The sequence below is a fragment of the Bison bison genome, unplaced genomic scaffold (assembly GCF_000754665.1).
Source record: "Bison bison bison isolate TAMUID 2011002044 unplaced genomic scaffold, Bison_UMD1.0 scf7180017864491, whole genome shotgun sequence".
Taxonomy (NCBI): domain Eukaryota; kingdom Metazoa; phylum Chordata; class Mammalia; order Artiodactyla; family Bovidae; genus Bison; species Bison bison.
Genome location: NW_011495050.1, coordinates 17,403,329 through 17,418,640, shown reverse-complemented (window position 1 = coordinate 17,418,640; position 15,312 = coordinate 17,403,329).

Here is a 15,312-nt window from a genome sequence, read left to right as displayed (position 1 = left end):
TATGTGTTAGCAATCAGTGGTCTCTACCATATGACTGATTAGTTATCAGATTACACAGTGTAGGTTATGCAGGTTCAAATTCAGATACATGTGCTTTACATGACAAAGCACAGATTTATACCTGGGGATTTTTTTTTAACACCATGTAACTATTTATGAAGTAGTTAATTTAAAGATTGTACTTGTAGATATTATAATAAATTGGGATATTGTATTTTACTCAGTTTACATTTAGTTTCAGGATGTTTGCCTTCTATAAAATGTGTTTCAAGACTCCCTAAAAAGACAAAATAGACACTCTTTGAGCAGTTTACAAGATACAGATCTTTATCTCCTACAAAGGAAGGGAAACAAGAAAGCTGTAAATAATAAGTTCTGAATAGGAATGACATAAACTGCCTAATCAATGTCTTCCAGAACTGGCAAGTGACACCTCTTTGTTTTTTGCAAATAAAAACCTTCTTACCATCACAATATAAACCATTATCTCTTCAGGCAAGGTATATTTAGAAATGTACAAAATGTACATTTCCTGCCAGCCTCTAGATCAGTAGGTGGAGATCTAAAGTCATGCAAATATTACAGTAAATGCAGGCAACCAATTTCTAATTATTCCATATCAGCAGATTTGTGAGGAATATAATTTATTAAAAAAGAACAGTTTATGATCAGCAGACCTTGGTTATGACTGTTTAGGAATTCAGTGCATTTTGATCTAATCACAAAATCAAAATATTCATGAAACACAATGATATCTCCCTAAAGCAGCCGGGCAGCCATTAATTTTGAAATTCGGGTAATTTATTAACACTTATCTGAAGCTGTAAAAGCTTACCTCTGTGTTTGTAATACGGGGAAAAGTGAAAGCAGTTTTAAAACTGATTCCTAATGATTTATAATGGTTTGCTGTAATTTGAGCCAGAAATTCAATTAAAATGTATGTCTAGTTTTGTTTCAAGATCTTTAGTTAAAAATTCTATTAAAATTCTATTTCCTTCTTGCATTAAATGTATCTGTTATCTGCATATACAAGAAATATAAGAAAATTCTATCATTTATTCCCCAGTCTCCATAAATGCTTTAAAAAAGCATTCATTTTTATTTCATAATCCTGCTAGGATAGCATTTGGAATTTATGTATAGTAGAGGAAGAATAACTGTATATTCCTATTTCTCAGTAAGAAAAGAAATCTAACACTGAATACTGTAGGGACAAATCAAGTGATATTTGCCACTTTATCAAACTAGAGGAAAACAAATAAAATGAAACAGACTCTTTTGGCTCCAAATTATTCACCTAATATAGGTTGTCTCTGAGGTGTTTTTTAAAAATATAACTTTCTAGAGAAAAGGGTGCAGCTGGGTAAAGTGGGGAGGGGGAGGGAGACTTCAATTTTCCTGAAACAAATGCAAACAGATAAAAAGCTTTGAAAGAGTTGTCCTAAGATATGAGATTCTTTCGGTAATTATTTTTTTCTAAAAACAAATTTGGTGAGTCACTTGAAGGAGAACCCCATTGGCTCTTGCTTCTCGTTTTCTATTATTTTCTTGAACTGCATGAAATCTAGCAATGCTTACTTGATGCTAACATTTAATGGTTCGTGTCAATGATTTTTGGAGCAAAAGTCTGTGAGCAGAAATAACAATGATGCTATAATTTATTGAGCATTTGGTATGTGTAGATTAATGAATTACATGGATTTCTAAATGGTTCACTCTCCTCAATAGTATTTGTATTATATAAAAATATTATTATTCTCATTTTACTGAAGTGGTGGCAGAGAGACAAAGTTTCATAAAACTGATAAGTGGAAGGGCTGAGATTCGAATCTAGGAGGGTTACGACTGATCTCTTTCTTCATTTGATTATATGGTGATGGGGGTGGATAGTGGCCCTTCACATCACAAAGCCCAGAGCTGGGACAAAGAGAGCTAACTCCAAGTCTGTGGACTATTTCTGAGAAAGGGGAAGGTTTGGTTAAGAAAACTAATAGGCACTGGGAAGAAGCAGAATGGCACTTTCCTCTCTTACTTTGATAATTCCAAGATTGGGGACCTACCTGTATTCCCTCTCATGGGGAACTGGGGATCTGAGCACAGTGCAGAGCTTGAGGGATGTAGAACTGGGTGTCAAAATGCCAGAACATGAACAAGGTAAATAATAGAAAACTTGGTCATCAAGTCAAATGAGTTGAGAGAAGAACAAAAAGTGAGAACAGGCAAGTAAACCAAGTGATGATGCCATTCGAGCTTGTGACAGAGGGAAGCTTAGGAATGAGACTGTAGAAAAACCAAAGGAAGAAAGATAGACCTGGAGCAGTTCCCAAGCGGAGGAGGCTTTGAAAACGCTGTCCTGATGTTCCCTTGTGGGGATGAACTGAAATCATACAAGGGATCAGCACCAGGTAACTGTGCACCTTTCTTTTGACTACTCCCTTAGAATCACACTAACATTTCCCTGCTGAAGTTACTAAAGGCCAGTAAGTTTCTGTTTTGTATTCCAAGGCGGACCAGGGTCTGACAGCTTTTCCCTACCTATACTAGGATTCCTGATAAGGGGTCCTCAGAGTCAGGACTGGGTTTTATTGGACTAGACTTGCTGATAAATGATAGAAGTCAAGGTGGATGTCACAACTGCTGTGAAACTGCGGAGTTGATAGAAGCAGATTTAGGGATGAGGTAGGTGGGACAATTGTATCACAGACAGGTACCATATTGATGGAGGAATTTTTCTAGGCACCAATGCATGCTTGCTAAGTCACATCATGTCTGACTCTGTGATTCTATGGATTAGAGCCTGCCAGGCTCCTCTGTCCATGGGATTCTCCAGGTGAGAATACTGGAGTGGGTTGCCATGCCCCCAGGGGATCTTCCCAACTCTGGGATCCAACCTGCGTCTCTTATGTTTCCTGCTTTGGCAGGGTTCTTTTCCACTAGCACCACTTGGAAGGCCTCTAGACACTAATATGCTTCATTATTCATCTGAAAACATGGCTAAGTAGACATGAATCTGAAAGGCCTTGAACAATGCTACTAAAGCAGAGTTGCAAACTGAGATCTTCAGATAGAGGAAGCAGGTGGATTAGAGGTAAGGAACAGGGGAGATGAGGATTCAAATGTACCAAAGCTACCAGGATGCTCTCATGGTTGAGGAAGAAGCCGGCAGAGATGCAGTGTGTAATGTGATAATATTTGGGAGTATTCTGGGGTCAGTATTCTTTGGGATTGTCTAGGTCTGTGCTTGACACCTGAACCACTTCCTCTTATGGATGTGTTCACCAACAGTCTCTACACCTTGTTAACAGGTTTGCACAGGCCAGGTTGGCCACCAAGATGGCACTATAGTGTAACCGTAGTGTCTAGATTCAAGTCTTCCTGGCATATTTATATAGTTGAGTACTTTCCTATTAATAGAATAGGCCCTTTGACATTCTACATTTTCCACGACCAGTCTTGGGAAGCTGTGAATTTTGAGGACTATAAGTCCAAGTGCTGGATTAATTGTCCAGGTATATTCTTGGTGAAGGGAAGTTTTGGACTCTGTTAGAAAAAAGCTTCTGTCAGGCAACATCTTTGCCCTATGTTGGATGAGAACAACTGATCAGGATGTTCTACAAGAGGCAGTCATTTCTCTTAACAAAATTCTGATATCACATGGATGGCATGTGTTTCTTGGGAGGTGGTCAAGTCCTGAACCTCTAGCCATGTTCAAAACGGATGCAGTTACTCTGAGTTGATGTGGGGGTACAGCTCCCTCTACAGGCTCTCTGATGTGGCTGAGCCAAGGATGCATGATAAGCAAAGATGGACTAAATGGTTATGGGGAGCAAGACGACAGCTGCGGAAGAATTATAAACAAAAGCAAGGTGTAAGACCGCGTGCATGCTATGTAGAGGAGCCTGAGACCAGGGTTCCATGCCCTTCTCTCCCCTACTACCTGGGAATTGAATGAAAATCTTTACACAAGAAGGATATGACTTTTCAGAGCATTTAGCCTTTTTGTTTGCAATGAATTGTCTCCGTTAACTAAATTTCTTCCTATAACCTTATAATAAGGGTGCTTTTCCTGCAAGGCAGATGGCATATGAAATGAATATCTCTAAAGGCTATTTGTAGAAGAGTGTGGCTGACAAAAGAGTTACGTGGCAAGGGTTATGTTCCCAAGGATTACATGGACAAGACAAAGTCAAAAAGCCTTGAAATATAGTTACTGATGCTTAGTGAATGTTAAATAATGTTGCCTTGAAGAATTGGGATGGGATGTGAGATCCTTTGAGTCCATTTACAAAAATCTAATAGACATTAGCATCCTGGGGTTATTAAAAATGACAATAAAACACTACACTCAGGACTAATTGTCATAGCATGTAAATGAAAATGTATTATCTTGGCAGATATTCACTTATTTGTTTATGTTTTAACTTCATCAATTAACCTCAAAGCAACCCATTATTCCTTCACCACCAAATTTCTTAAAAGATGTTTATGTTTGATGATTTTACTTTGTCCTCATTGGCTCTGCACCCAGCTATAGTATGGTTTGCTGCTGCTGCTGCTAAGTCGCTTCAGTCGTGTCTGACTCTGTGCGACCCCATAGACGGCAGCCCACCAGGCTTCCCTGTCCCTGGGATTCTCCAGGCAAGAACACTGGAGTGGGTTGCCATTTCCTTCTCCAATATAGTATGGCTTATGCTCCTCCTATTCTAACGACACCACTTTTTTTAAGTTCTCCAATAAGCTCATAATTGCCAATCTTTATGGCTATTACTTTTTTTTCCCTTTTTAAAAAAAATTTATTTTATTTAACTTTACAATATTCTATTGGTTTTGCCATATATCAAAATGAATCTGCCACAGGTATACATGTGTTCCCCATCCTGAACCCTCCACCCTCCTCCCTCCCCGTACCATCCCTCTGGGTCGTCCCAGTGCACCAGCCCCAAGCATCCAGTATGTTTAACCATTATCTTTCTCGATTTCTTTAATGCTTGTCTTCCTATCAATTAATCACATTGCTTATCAGTCTCCTTTCTTTCCAGTTTTTATTGAGCTCTCCTGATTTCCTTGAGCCTTCTTCTTCCTTCCTTCCCAGTCTATTCTGTGGTGTTCTAGGATTCTGTTCTTAATTCATCTGCAGACCAAAACTCAGACCTCCAGTCCATTGGGTCAGGCTTTTTTCTAGACCACCCTATCCCAGACAAATGGAAGGGCGGGTGGTACCCATTTTATATCATACTAACTTTTGTTATTTTCTTAGCTCTGTTTCTGGGTTACCTATTCTTTTCCATTACTTTGTCTATATCTTCAGTCATTGTGGCTTTATAATACACTGAGCTCTGGGAAAGTTAGCATTTCCCTTCCTTCATTATGCTTCTTTTTCAATGTCTTTAGCTATAGATCACTATTTATTACTTCGACAAATATTAGTTTAGCTTACAGTGTTTTATGTATTTCTCACGTTTGATGTTGCCCCAAAGAGAAACTTTCACTGAAGCTATAAGCAAAGCTTTTGACAACATGTAAGTGAAAGTTGCTCAGTCGTGTCCGACTCTTTGCAACCCCTGGACCATAGGATCCTCTGTCCATGGAGTTCTCCAGGCCAGAATAGTGGAGTGGGTAACTGTTCCCTTCTCCAGGGGCTCTTCCCAACCCAGGGATCGAACCCAGGTCTTTTGCGTTGCAGGAGGATTCTTTACAATCTGAGCCACCAGGGAAGCCTGACAGCATATAAGGGTTTTGTGGGGGGAAAAAAAGCCCTCGATGAAACAGAATTTGCAGATTCTAGCTATGACTTTAAACAAGTTATAATTTCTTTTATTTAAAATTTTTTAAATTAATTTTTATTGGAATATAGTTGATTGACAATATTGTGTTAGCTTCTGTGATACAGTGGAGTGAATTGGTTATATTTACACATATATCCATTCTTTCTTAAATTCTTTGCCCGTTTAGGTCATTACAGAGTACTGAGTAGAGTTCTCAGTGCTATATGCAAGATTCTTATTCGTTATTTATTTTGTATATAACAGAGTGTATGTGTCAATCCCAGTCTTCCAATTTATTTCTCCTCCCCTTTCCCTCTTGGTAACCATAAATTTGCTTTCTACATTTATGACTCTATTTCTTTTTTGTAAATAAGTTCATTTGTACCATTTTTTAAAGATTCAATTTCTTTTAAAACCACATTCTCACTTACAAAGTGAGAGGTTTGTTCTACACAGTTTTTGGCTTTCTTTCACCTCAGGCTTTTTACATACAGAATTCTGATGTTAGAAGCTTAAATAATTCATTTACATATACATTTATTATTTCATTAATTTTCTGAACACTTGGAAATGATGGTGGGAACGGCGGTAGGAATAGAATGGAAGGAGGCAAGGGGATAAGCATATGTATAAAGTATAACCCTAATCTTCAGGTCATTTACCAGGTATATTTCTTTATCTCTGCCACTAGATTGTAAACTCAGGAATGGTAGAACTTGCAATTTGTTTCTTGGGCCTTACAAGTAATAAATGCATATATAGATGATTTGTTGAATGGATAACACTGACTTCTACAAATTAGAAGAACATTCTGAATAGGAGGCCCTCCAAAGCGACTAAGACATCAACTCCATAGTCTTCTTTCTCCAACTGTCCTTGTCCATGAAAATCGACCTCTTCCTGTTCTAATCAGACAACTTGATTTTGTTGTCCAGCCTACATTCTCGGGCCTAAGCTCCAGCTACTTAAGATGAGAAGCTGAGTATGCAGTAGGATAAATACCAGACTCCTACCAGACCCTTAGTACATTCTAATGCATAAGGCAATGGAAATAGGGAAAGGGACTTAATCCCATCTCCATTAAGGATTTTCAGAAATTCCCCCAAATATCTTCCCTTCCCTATTTCCAGTCATCCTTCACATCCTTCATCTTATCTCTTATTAATCCTGACTTTATCTCTTCTTATGGTTCTTTGGAGTTGGTTTTCATATTTGATATATCTTATTTAATTCACTGCTTTTTAAAACTGACTCTGAAATTCTGCCAATCTGGCTGTGGGTATCCCAAGTTCATATCCCATTGTTGAATACTATGTCTTGTGTAGACACCTCTGTCCAGCAAAAACCCCTGAATTTTAATCTTGTCCACTCCACTGGTACTTACCTGGATCACCTCTCTCACCTTGTGAAAAACTGAGTATTTAGAATCACTGGTTAGCCCCAGAATAAACTTCCAAACTAAAGAGAAAGTGCTGCTACTGAGAGAGTATGGGAATCTATGGCCTTTCTCTTTTAAAATTTTTAAATTGTGTTTAAATACACATAATATGGGCTTCCCTGGTAGCACAGATGGTAAAGAATCTGCCTGCAATGCAGGAGACCCAGGTTCGATCCTTGGAAAGATCCCCTGGAGAAGGGACTGGCAATCCACTCCAGCATTCTTGCCTATAGAATTCCATGGAAAGACCATGGGGGTAGCAAAGAGTCAGACACAACTGAGCAACTAACACATACACACTTGTATGTGGGCTTCTCCAGTGGCTCAGTGGTAAAGAATCCACCTGCCAATGCAGGAAATGTGGGCTCAATCCCTGGAGAAGGAAATGGCAACCCACTCCAGTATTCTTGCCTGGGAAATCCCATGGACAGAGGGGCCTGAAAGCCCACAGTCTATGAGGTTGCAAAGGTTTGGACACGACTTAGTGACTAAATGACAACAACCACACATAATATAAAATTGACCATGTTAACCATTTTAAGTGTACAGTCCAGTAGTATTAAGTACATTCATATTTTTGTGCAACTATCATCACCATACATCTTACAAAACTCTTTCCATCCTCTAAGACTGGCACTCTACACACATTAAGTGACAACTCTCTCTTCACCTCTCTTCCCAGTCCCTGGAAACCACCTTTTTATTTTCTGTCTCTATGAATTTGACTATATTATATGTACCTAATATGGGAATACCAGACCACCTGATCTGCCTCTTGAGAAATTTGTATGCAGGTCAGGAAGCAACAGTTAGAACTGGACATGGAACAACAGACTGGTTCCAAATAGGAAAAGGAGTACGTCAAGGCTGTATATTGTCACCCTGCTTATTTAACTTAGGTGCTGAGTACATCATGAGAAACGCTGGACTGGAAGAAACACAAGCTGGAATAAAGATCGCTGGGAGAAATATCAATAACCTCAGATATGCAGATGACACCACCCTTATGGCAGAAAGTGAAGAGGAACTAAAAAACCTCTTGATGAAAGTGAAAGTGGAGAGTGAAAAAGTTGGCTTAAAGCTCAACATTCAGAAAACGAAGATCATGGCATCCAGTCCCATCACTTCATGGCAAATAGATGGGGAAACAGGGGGAACAGTGTCAGACTTTATTTTTGGGGGCTCCAAAATCACTGCAGATGGTGATTGCAGCCATGAAATTAAAAGACGCTTACTCCTTAGAAGGAAAGTTATGACCAACCGAGATAGCATATTGAAAAGCAGAGACATTACTTTGCCAACAAAGGTCCATCTAGTCAAGGCTATGGTTTTTCCTATGGTCATGTATGGATGTGAGGGTTGGACTGTGAAGAAGGCTGAGCGCCAAAGAATTGATGCTTTTGAACTGTGGTGTTGGAGAAGACTCTTGAGAGTCCCTTGGACTGCAAGGAGATCCAACCAGTCCATTCTGAAGGAAATCAGCCCTGGGATTTCTTTGGAAGGAATGATGCTAAAGCTGAAACTCCAGTACTTTGGTCACCTCATGCAAAGAGTTGACTCATTGGAAAAGACTCTGATGCTGGGAGAGATTGGGGGCAGGAGGAGAAGGGGACGACAGAGGATGAGATGGCTGGATGGCATCACTGACTAGATGGACGTGAGTCTGAGTGAACTCCGGGAGTTGGTGATGGACAGGGAGGCCTGGCGTGCTGTGATTCATAGGGTCGCAAAGAGTCGGACACGACTGAGTGACTGAACTGAATATAAATGATATCATATAATCATTGTTTTGTGTGTGTGTGTGTGACTGGCTTATTTTACTTAGAATAATATCCTCAAATTTCATCCACACTATAGTATCTGTCAGAATTCCCTTCCTTTCTAAGGGTTGAGTATTATTCCATTGTATGTGCAAATCACATTTTGCTTATTTATTCATTTATCAATGGACTCTTGGGTTATTTCCATGTTTTAACCATTGAGAATAATGCTGCTTCAAACTTGAGTATACAAATATCTCTTTTGAGACCTTACTCTCAATTCTTTGGGACATACGCCAAATTGCTAGATCATATGGTAATTTTATTTTTAATTTTTTGAGGAGCTGTCCTACTGCTTTCCACAGTAGCTGTGCTATTTTGTATTCCCACCAAAAGTACACAAGTGTTCCAGTTGCCCTATATCCTAGCCAACACTTGTTATTTTCTGAGTTTTTTTTTTCAGTAGTATTCATTCTAACAGATGTGAAGTAGTAGCTCTTTGTGAATTTGACTTGCATTTCTCTAGCGATTCATAATGTGAAGGATTCTTTTTTATGTGCTTATTGGTCATTTGTATATCTTCTTTGGAGAAATGTCTATTCAAGTCCTTTATCCATAGGAGCCTATATTTTAAAAACTTGATCTTTATTTCACTTTTTTCAAGTTTTCCAGGATTTAACTTTCCTTGAATGAACATCCAATTTTTGCCTCTTCTATGAAACTCTCTCTGATTCCCCTAGGTAAAATTAGCTGCTTTCTTTTCTGTTTTTCATCTGTATCTTGTACAGCATCTTAAGACATTTATTCCAGCACTTTATGATCATCCTATCAACAAGTGTGTTCCATCTACACAGAAGGGCAGCAACCATGTTTTATTAATCTTTATGTACGTATTATTTTTACTATATCTGGCACACAGTAGGTGCTTAGTGAATTTCTATTGAATAATTCAATATACTACTTATCTACTTTTAAGATTAAATGTTTATATTTATAGACAATTGAATATTTCAGTCATGACTTCTTAGGAAATTAATTTTAAAATGGTGTCTTTTAAGGGCCCCTGCATAGTTGTTCTTTACTACAAAAATGGTTGGTAATTCTTAGCTCTGGTTGAACATTAAAATTGTCTCAATTCCTTAGTTTAACCTCAGAGATGTCAGTCACACTTGCGTACTGTGCTTTGTCATAGTTCTTCAGGCAATTCTAATGTGTGGCCAGGGCTGAGAACGTGAAGAATCGCCAAAACCTGTGCCCACAAAGTCTATTGTTCCCTCCATCTTTCTGGGCCTGAGTCCACTAGGGTCACATTATGGGAAACAGGTGACATATTCATGAAAATTAATTTGTAGATTTGCTCGCTTCATAAATGTTCTTGTCTGTTTTGAAATAATCTAACACTGCCGCCTCTATTCCTTACGCCTCTTATAATCCATCACACGACCATCTAGTTGGTACTCTGTCACAAGGATGTTCCGATTTTATTTTCGTTTGAGAAACGTGGTTCAGGTATCATTAATTGAGGCATTCAGAATCCATGGAATGAGGTAGGAAGCATGATGTCTCTCTAAGTCTGAGCTATTTCCACGTGAAACGTTATCAAAGTCGGCAGGGCAGTGTTGGTAACCTTTTTGCATGGGGAGGGGTGGATTTTATAATTACTTATGAATTTGCTTCTGTTATTGTCTCGGGCTCTAGCCTTGGCATTCTTTTAATGTGCATTTCTGTACAAATTTGAAAAGCAAGAGTTAAGATGTAGAACTTATGTGTCTGGCCACAGATGTTCAGACCAATTCAGTGTGTCAAGCTGAGGTCAAATGAATAGGGAATGTCATTACTAAATGGTAACATTTTTCTGAGAGCTTTAAAGAAATTCAAGTCCTTTTTGAATCTACATTTATTTTATCTTTTTTTCAGGGTGATAGGTTGGATTTCTAGTTCTTGTCAGAGATTTGTACATTAAAAAGACTTTAAATTTAACTATTCTGGAAATCAACTTTCCAAATAGTACTTCAGGCAACTCCAGTAGAAGACATACCATTTTATTTGAGATACAGGCTTCTTTTTTAAATGCAATGAGCTATATGTGTTTATTTGTAAAGCTGATGTGACATATGCCTATATATCTTTTTGATATATTAACGAAGGCACTGAGGATTAGGTCATGTTTCCAAATTCCACGCTCTGAATTCTATCTTCTTATAGCCCATTAAATTTAAAATGCTATAATTTTCAGAAGTTTAGGGTATATTTATACCAGTTTGAAAGCTAACAAAATAAATTGCACACCTGTGTGTTCATGCTGTGCGTTATGATAATACAATCTGATAAACAGGGGGATTTGGATATAAAATATGTTATGCATATTTCAAGCCAGTGATGTAGCATTTAGGGTACAGAATTTGCAAAAACGGATGAAGGACAAGTTACAGGGTAGCATTTTCACGTATGCCATCCCTATCATGCCTGTAAAGAATCACATCACACAGTGAAGAAGAGAAAAATGGGATCTATACTACTTAATCTCTAGAATAGAGGTGAGCAGAAATGCAGCTAAATATATGGTAGGTTGGTATAGCACACACTATTGGTACCTTGTACATATCTTTCAGACTTTTGTATCTTCTGCATTCATGTTGATATCCAGTCATCAGAATCTCCAACTTTTTATCTAAGGACTTATTCTGTAGCAATGGAAGTCCACTCAGCCCATGTGCAGAGCAGGATGGAAGGGCCAAAGAATTATCTCCTTTTAAACACATGCTTCATCCAGTAATGGATGGGAGTTGATGAAAAAATACTCTGGCTTCTGTTTCCACAAGCAAGAGAACTCTGATGCACTCATCTATTCCACTCCCAGACACGACCAGTTGGATTATCTCTAAGGGCCAAGAGGAGCAATTTTCTGGATTTAGCACATCAATAAATACACCCGTGATTGTCTTATTGCTTTATTGGCACTCTCTCCATCTATGTTACAATCCCACTCCCACATCAACATTTCTTGTAGCTCCCAAACATACCAACATCCTTGTCTTAAGGTCCACTTTTGGGAGAACTCAAACTATGAATTTTGACAGTGGCATGTGCTTTTTATTTTTGTTTTAAAGCAGAAATTTATGGGAGTTGACCTAAAACATATTTGCAAAGTGATATCCTAAGAACTCTGTGGCTTTGAACAACTCACATCTTCCCGGGCCTCAGTTTCCTTGTTTAGGAAATTAACAGATGGAATAAATGGTCTCCCTTCGAGATTCTATTATTTTCAGGCCTGAATTATGGTTTCTTTCTCCCTCATCCTAGCATTATTTCTGCAATTTACTGCTGAGTGTTTCTTCGCTATGTTGCTAAAGACCACTGTATTTTAAGGTCCTCTTAGCCGATGAGAGTGAAGCTTCCAAAATGTCTCTCTGCTGGATGCATTCTGTGAGTTCTTTGTTCTCACTTGTCATCAGTACAGGCTCTGGGTACCATTCCTCCTACTGTTTCCCCCTCCTATGAGGCTGACAGCTGCAGCCTCAGCTATAGAGCGTTAAGATGCCAGACTGCATTCTCCAGGAAATCCTTCACGTTCTTCTCCTTCCCTCCCAGCTTTGTGCTGTCCTGATGCGATCAGACTCTGCCTCTCCGTGAGGCTCCTACTGTTGCTCCTTATAGGAGGTTTGAGCACTTGCTCCTCAATCTGATTTTATTTGTACAATACAATAAAAAGGGATTGGATACCATACTGAATAGATGTGTCCAGCATGACAGGCTGATTCCAGGGATGAAGTTGGTGCCTTATCAGGGGTTGAAATCATTGTGAGCACCACCAGCACGGCTTGCCTTTTGGAGATGGAAGTAAAGACAAAAAGAAATATGAAGTACATGGGGGAAAGCACACACTTTAAATATTTATTTTTGAAAAATTCAAGTATGATTGTTATTTTCCAAACCTTGGCTAGTCTGGAGAGGGCTGACTTGGGTTTCCTGAGCACCCACAGCTCGGCAGTCTGTCCTCTTGGCAGACGGAAACCATTTAGATTCTGGGTATATGTTTTCTTTCACTTGCACCTCTTCTTGGATTTGGAATAGACATGAGAATAATGGAGAGGGCCTTGTTTCCCAAGCAGCTCAGTGGTAAAGAATCTGCCTGCCGATGCAGACAAGACAGGAGATGTGGGTTTGATTCCTGGGTTGGGGAGATCCCCTGGAGAAGGAAATGCCAACCCATTCCAGTATTCTTGCCTGAAAAATCCCATGCACAGAGGAGCCTTGTGGACTACAGTCCATGGACTCACAAAGAGTCAGACATGACTGAGCACAAGCACAAAGATGGAGAGGGTCTACGGAGGGAACATGGCGTCACTATTGCTCATAAGGGGCTTTCTGAAAAAGGGCTGTCACTCATCATGTTTTTTGGGTGGTTTATCTCAATTAATTGGTGCTTTGCCAGCCAGAGTCTCAGGACCACAGGAATTCCAATAGGTCTTTGACCATCCAAAGAATGAGAACAGATGTATGACTATATATGGGTTCTAGGTATTTTCACCTTAAGTTTGGTTTCAATTGGTTGACAGTTGGTTTCATTTCTCCATTGATACAATACTCCCATTTTTATGTTATATAAATCTAAGGCCTTAAAATGGACTCTACAGTGATATATAAGCATGGTGGTCTTAAAATAGTGGATGATAGCAATTGCATGTATGGACTTAATAGAAAATATGATGATAAGCAAACTACTGAAAGTGTGAAATAAGATGGTGTAAATTAAATTGCACACTAATCTAGAAAATAACATGTGGTGGTTTAGTCGCTAAGTTGTGTCTGACTTTTGCAACCCTCTGGACTGTAGCCCACCAGGTTCCTCTGTCCAGGGAAGAATACTGGAGTGGGTTGCCATTTCCTTCTCCAGGGGATCTTCCTGACCTAGGGATTGGACCTGTGTCTCCTGCACAAGTAAAGTGGATTCTTTACCATTGAGCCACCAGGGAAGCTCTAGAAAATAACATAACAGTTTACAAATCCTTCTGTGAACACAGGCATCCCTCTCAACTATCAAAACCAAAAGTTTACTAAGCTATGACAAATGTAAAAGAGGTGGCTAGTAATTCACAACAATTTTTGAGAGCTTAATGACCTATTCTTGGGACTCCTTGGTGGTCCAGTTGTTAATGCTCCACCTTTCAATGCAGGGGGTATGGGTTTGATCCCTGGTGGGGGAGCTAAGATCCTACATGACTTGTAGCCAAAAAACCAAAACATAAAACAGAAGCAATATTGTAACAAATTCAACAAAGACTTAAAAAACATGACTCACATTAAAAAAAAAAAACTTTGAAAAAATCTCCTATTGTTTAGCCTATTTAGATATAATGGCTTACTCTTTAATGCTGTCTTTACCAAATTTGGGCTTCCCTGGTGGATCAGCTGGTAAAGAATCTGCCTGCAAGGCAGGAGACCTGGGTTTGATCCCTGAATTGGGAAGATTCCCTGGAGAAGGGAAAGGCTACCCACTCCAGTATTCTGGCCTGGAGAATTCCATGGACCGTATAGTCCATGGAGATCACAGAGTCAGACACAACTGAGCAACTTTCACTTTACCAAATTTATCACACAATATTAGAAGTTGAAGGCAAAAGAAGAATCAAGCTCCTCCTATCTCCTCCAAAAGAAACAGTTACCTGATTCCTGATACATTTCTTGAAAAGGGTGAAATATTTTTGGCTATTTGATAGTGGAGAACATGATGCAGTCAGAATCTTGGTATTTGGCACAGAATCTGGCTTAAGTGACTTCAGTTCAGTTCAGTTCAGTCGCTCAGTCGTGTCCAACTCTTTGTGACCCCATGAATTGCAGCTCGCCAGGCCTCCCTGTCCATCACCAACTCCTGGAGTTCACTCAGACTCACATCCATCAAGTCAGTGATGCCATCCAGCCATCTCATCCTCTGTCGCCCCTTTCTCCTCCTGCCCCCAATCCCTCCCAGCATCAGAGTCTTTTCCAATGAGTCAACTCTTCGCATGAGGTGGCCAAAGTACTGGAGTTTCAGCTTTAGCATCAGTCCTTCCAAAGAAGTCCCAGGGCTGATGTCCTTCAGAATGGACTGGTTGGATCTCCTTGCAATCCAAGGGACTCTCAAGAATCTTCTCCAACACCACAGTTCAAAAGCATCAATTCTTCGGCACTCAGCCTTCTTCACAGTCCAACCCTCACATCCATACACGACCACTGGAAAAACCATAGCCTTGACTAGACGGACCTTTGTTGGCAAAATAATGTCTCTGCTTTTGAATGTGCTATCTAGGTTGGTCATAACTTTCCTTCCAAGGAGTAAGCGTCTTTTAATTTCATGGCTGTAGTCACC